The following is a 6,496-nucleotide window of genomic DNA, read 5'->3' as shown; positions in this document are numbered from 1 at the left end:
TGTGGAGCGATGCTCCCCATTCAACCTGACACAGGTCGAGAGGATCTGCAGAGAAGAATGGGAGAAATTCCCCAAATACAGGTGTGCCAAGCTTGTAGCATCATACCAAAAAGACTCAAGGCTGTAATCGCTGCCAAAGGTGCTTCAGCAAAGTACTGAGTAAAGGGTCTGAATACTTATAATATATATTTTCTTAGTGATATTTCAGTATTTTCTTTCTTCACATTTGCAAACATTTCTAAAAACTGTTTTTGGTTTGACATTATGTGGTAGTGTGTGTAGATTGAGGAAAAACAATTGAAACCATTTTAGAATTAGGCTGTAACGTAACAATGTGGAAAAAGTCAAAAGAGGTCTGAATACTTTCCAAATGTACTGCAGATTTGGCAATATATGAACATTCTTCTTTATAAAACCGTTCAAGCTAGGTCAAGTTCCTTGGGGAGTGTTGATGGACAGCAATCTTTAAGAAATGCCACAAATTATCAATTGGACATTTATCTTTTTATTCCTTAGCAATTCCACTGTAGCTTTGACTGTGTGCTTCGGGCTGTGTGCTTCATTGTCATGCTGAAAGGTGAACTTCCGTCCCAGTATCAGCATTCTTGCAGGGGGCAGCAGGTTTTCCTCAAGGACTTTCCTGAACATTGCTTTATTCATTTTCTCTTCTATCCTGATTAGTTCCCCATTCCCTGACAATGAGAAACATCCCGAGACCATTATTCCTCTTCCACCAAACGTGACAGTTGGCACTATGCATTGGGGCAGGAAGCATTCTCCTGGCATCCACCAAATCCAGATTTGTCCGTCGGACTGCTAGATGGTGAAACGTGATTCATTACTCCAGAAGGCTTTTCCACTGCTCCAGAGTCCAATGGCGGTGAGCTTTACACCACTCCAGCCGATGCTTGGCATTGTGCATGGTGACCTGAGGCTTGTGTGCGGCTACTCGGCCATGGAAACCCATTTCATGAAGCTCCAGAAGAACAGTTCTTGTGCTGACGTTGCTTCAAGAGGCAGTTCGGAATTCAGTAAGTGTTGCAACAAAGGACAGAGGATTTTTACGCCCTATGTGCTTCAGCACTCCGCGGTTCTGTTCTGTGAGCTTGTGCGGCCTACCACTGAGTTGTTGCTCCTAGATGTTTCCACTTCACAATAGCAGCACTTACAGTTGACCGGGGCAGCTCTAGCAGGGCAGAAATTTGACGGATTTACTCGTTGGAAGGGTGCCATGTTCACAGTCACTGAGCTCCTCAGTAAGGCCGTTCTACTACCAATGTTTGTCTCTAGAGATTGCATGGCTGTGTGCTCGATTTTATACACCTGTCCGCAACGGGTGTAGCTGAAATAGCAAAATACACTAATTTGAAGGGGTGTCCACATGTATATTATATAGCGTAGTCTAGGAAGGGACGTTGCAGGCCAGCTCAGTGCTGGAATTGGTGGAGCCACCTTCAAGATACTGTGCCTACCCAAGGATTAAACAAACAACTAGAGCTAAACTGTTTACTCTAGTATACATAGTCCTTCCTAGATTTACCAATATATTGTCTTTTGTGTATTTCATTGTTCTGAGTTTTTGATAATCGCCAGTGTGCCTGCCTCTGTGGTTTTTTTTTTAATACAACGTATTTTCTGCACGCAGCTCTGATAGGACGTGCATAAAGCTATCTTTGTATAGACAACATTACTGTGCCGTTCTTAATAATAATATATATATATTTTTTAAATATGTACTTTTCATTTTGCATCGACAATGACTTGATGTATATTGAGTTTGTATATAGCCTAGTTATTTAGGCCTACCTGTCATGTGACATTTACTTGTCGGCTTGTCCCCACCTCTATTTCTAGAGACATGTCCACAAAGCTGCCTGAGAAAGATTAGTTGTCGAAACGCGTTGCAGTTATGCATCCTGATGTACTATGATGACTGCTCCTATATGTATTATTGTGTAAGTATATTGGGTTAATAGTTAACTAAAGTTAATTGCAACGTACTAGCCGTTTACTCGTCTTAAGCGCGAAGGTTGGCTGCCGTGCGGAACTATAGTCAAAAGTCCGACAATGAGCACTTAATGGTTTCAGATGGCACTCTATCCCCCGCTCTTTTGAGCCCTAGCTCAAATACCGCTCTCTCTCAATTCAGTCTATAAAGCTGAAGCGTTACAAATTATGTGATTGAAATGTAACGGTCATTTCTGATTGAGCCGATATGCAGCGTTGCCCGTGAATGCAGTCTCAATTCACTTCACCCCCCCTTCCCTAAATGTTCAATCAATAGCTATTGTTTTAATCTAAGAACACGGTGATTTATTTACTTAGGCTATTCATATCATTTGGAATAACAGAGTAGCTATATTTCCATGTATTGTATATGGCATAAAAGTGATGGTGTGTAGTGTAAATGACGGTAGTCTTCCATCTGGTGCTGATGTGACCATGATGATAAATGCACTTATATATCCTATATGTTCAGCAGTTGGCAGGATGTACATGGTCTGAGTTACAGAGAACACAAAAACAAAATATCGTATGCCTTCACATAAGACTGTGATTCAGTTCAGCTGTTTCTTACAAAATACTCATCACATTTCTTTCAAATACTTAATCTTAGCAGAAATTACTCCTTTAAATATGTTTTTTTTTTTACAATGGAATAATTCGTTTTTTTCCTTCATTTTATACAGGTAATAGGTCTAAATTGGTTACAACAACATGGTGCTTTAAAACTGAGGATTTCAATGTGTACAGCATAGCAAACCGGTATAACATTCTTAGGAGATCAGATATGGGCCAAACTGTAGCCTCAGTTACAAATGAGTAACATTCTGTAACAACTTCCACAACATAAGACTCAAATCAATAATCAGCATGATCTTTAAAAAAAAAAGTAAAAAAAATTGAAGCAGCATGTACAAGGGCCTTTAAAATCCAGTTCTGTTCTAAGCCAACCAATGTCCACTCAGTTTACTTACGGGTTATGAGTCTTTTCCAGTTCAATCTAATAAATATGGTAAAAGTTTAAAACAGTTTCACACCTAAACAAATTCAATTCTTATTCTAAAGCAAGCCTTATCAAACCCACCTTTCTGGAAGAGAATATTACTCTTGTCAAAAATCTGCTTTTGGAATCATTATTCCTGATAGACTGCTTTGACCAGATGGTCCTCATAAGGATATACATGTCAGTCAAAATACTTTCTGAAATTCTGACAGCAATTCACAAAAAAAAAGATCCCTTTACAGGTAATGTGGCTATAGGCTAGCAAAAAGATCACAGTCCAAAAATGGCACCCTACTCTCTTGTGCACTACTTTTGAAAATAGCCTCTATGCGCCCCTGTCAATGGTAGTGACAACGGTAGTGTAGGGAACAGTAGGGAATAGGGTGCCATTTGGGAACCAATTTGACCTGATATATAGGATCTTAACTCTGGTCCAGCATGTATTGGTTGTCACTGTGGTTAGGCCTGTTTTAACGACAGGATGTGTCTCTCTCTGTAGCAGAGGTGGGCCAAATGTCTCACTGGGGTGAAAACAAGCACTGTACCCAGGATAACTGCTGCCAGTGATACTCTGAACCAATCATAGTCCACTAAACACATCTGTAATACAGCCCTGACACATACCGCCTTACACTAATGAGCATGGTACTTAGTTCAACATACGCACTGCTAGGGAACAGGATGACAAAATATGATTAGTGCTTTCCAATGAATGTGTAGGTCTGAATTCTCATGAAATACTTGCTTTTTCTTGCCTCTTTTTGATCATGGCCGTGAACATAGGTGACATTAAAAAGATCTAACCCAATCAAGTTCTTTCAATTTTAGCACTCAAAGGAGACAAGGAAAGGAAGCTATTTGTTACTATTGGGATGTAGCCTCCGTGAAGAGGGCCATTGAACACATCACGTGTTTCTCCATAAGATGAGTAGAACAGATTACTTCATGGTACTATGATGTCAAAAGAAACTGATACGAACGATGCAAGAAAAAAAAACATAGCAATTTAAAGATTGTCATTCACAACACAAATTCCATCAGTGTTGTTTCCTTCATATGTGCAATACATAAAGCCCTTTCGATGCAGATTTCTACACTTAAAAAATATATATGTAGGCACTTCTTTTCCAGATATAAAGAAAGCTCGCTGTAAAGGGGTATTTCCTCAATAGTTATGGCACTCATTTTAAACACATTCTGTGTGTTTAAATTAGTATGGATCAGCAGCGTTCAGTCTCTGAACAGCTAAATATGTAAATCATCCACGACAAACCAAACCTTTCCTCCTCATTTCTCAATCCTTTTTCCATCTTGTACACATGAATCTGACTGAAGTAATCAATCAATGGCCATGTCTCAATACCTACCTCCTTACAAACTGCTTTCTGACCTACAGTGCATTCAGAAAGTATTCAGACCCCCCTTTGTTGCAGCCTTATTCTAAAATTGATTAAATCATTTCTCTCAATCTATACACAATAACCCATAATGACAAAGTGATTTTTTTTTAACAAATACGTAATTTACATAAGTATTCAGACCCTTTGCTATGAGACTCAAAATTAAGCTCAGATGCATTCTGTTTCCATTGTTCATCCTTGAGATGTTTCTACAACTTTATTTGAGTCCACCTGTAGTAAATTAAATTAATTGGCCATGATTTGGAAAGGCACACACCTGTCTATATAAGGTCCCACAGTTGACAGTGCTTGTCAGAGCAAAAACCAAGCCATGGTCAAAGGAATTGTCCGTAGGGAGGTGACCAAGAACCCGATGGTCACTCTGCCAAGCTTGTAGCTTCACATCCAAGAAGACTCGAGGATGTAATCGCTGCCAAAGCTGCTTCGACTAAGTACTGAGTAAAGGGTCTGACTAAATAGTTACACTTCCGTTCAAAAGCTTGGGGTCACTTAGAAATGTCCTTGTTTTTGAAAGAAAATATATATTTTTTGTCCATTAAAATAACATCAAATTGATCAGAAATACAGTGTAGACATTGTTACTACTGTAGCTGGAAATTATTTTAAATGGAATATCTACATAGGCCCATTATCAGCAACCATCACTCCTGTGTTCCAATGGCATGTTGTGTTAGCTAATCCAAATTTATTATTTTAAAAGGCTAATTGATCATTAGAAAACCCTTTTGCAATTATGTTAACACAACGGTTTTCCTGATTAAAGAAGCAATAAAAAAAACTGTTCTTTAGACTAGTTGTAAAACTGGAGCATCAGCGTTTGTGGGTTCAATTACAGGCTCAAAATGGCCTGAAAACAAATAACTTTCTTCTGAAACTCGTCAGTCTATTCTTGTTCTGAGAAATGAAGGCTATTCCATGCGACAAATTGCCAAGAAACTGAAGCGCTCTCACAACGCTGTGTACTACTCCCTTCACAGAACAGATCAAACTGGCTCTAACCAAAAGAGTGGGAGGCCCCGGTGCACAACTAAGCAAGAGGACAAGTACATTAGTGTGTATAGTTTGAGAAACAGACGCCTTACCAGTCCTCAACTGGCAGCATCATTAAATAGTACCCGCAAAACATCCATGTCAACGTCAACAGTGAAGAGGCGACTCCGGGATGCTGGCCTTCTATGCAGTTCCTCTGTCCAGTGTCTGTGTTCTTTTGACCATCTTAATATTTTCTTAGTATGTAAATGTGAATACATTTTTTAAATAAAATGTCTAAACCTGTTTTTACTTTGTCATTATGGAGTATTGTATGTAGATTGAGGGGGAAAAATCTATTTATTCAATTTTAGAATAAGGCTGTAACGTAACAAAATGTGGAAAAAGTCTAGGGGTCTGAATACTTTGCGACTGCATATCGTTTCTCAATTGAAACTGTCTTATCCCAGAGTCCACCAACCATTTAGGCACACATCAGTTAGAATGGAATGTACTTAAGGGTTAATCTGCAATTATTACATCCATTATTTTTTTTTTACTTACAAATTAATGTGCCCATTGATTCTTGAAGAATATAAAACGTATAAATGCATCATGAGCTTAGTTCAACTGCCGTATCCCATCAGAACTTAAAATATAAGCTGGTTTTACTCCAATGTTTGTAAACAAAGTAAATGTAAAAGCCAATGTAAACAAACACGGTATAGCCTCAAAACATGGTTCAAACTATAATTTTGATATCATGGATGGTCAGTCCTTGCACACATGGCTCTGTCTATGAATTTGAGAGTGGTTACATTTCTCCAGACCCAATCCTCATCTTTTTACCAAAACAGTGGCGGGGAAAACACTTAGTTATTATATCAACTGCGGATTGCACATTATGTGTGAGCCACATCTGGTATTGTGCTATATGGGAGAGACAGAATGGGTGTGTGTGTGTGTGTGTCTGTGGGGGGGGGTGCTAATGTAATACCATCAATTCCAGTTATGTCCAAATACCTCAATGTGTGTTTAACAGTAAAGATTCTTTGGTAGACACCTGAATAACTCAACATGATGTGTGTAGCTATTGAAT

The sequence above is a fragment of the Oncorhynchus tshawytscha genome, linkage group LG11 (genome assembly GCF_018296145.1).
Source record: "Oncorhynchus tshawytscha isolate Ot180627B linkage group LG11, Otsh_v2.0, whole genome shotgun sequence".
NCBI lineage: Eukaryota > Metazoa > Chordata > Actinopteri > Salmoniformes > Salmonidae > Oncorhynchus > Oncorhynchus tshawytscha.
This window is presented reverse-complemented; position numbering follows the sequence as displayed.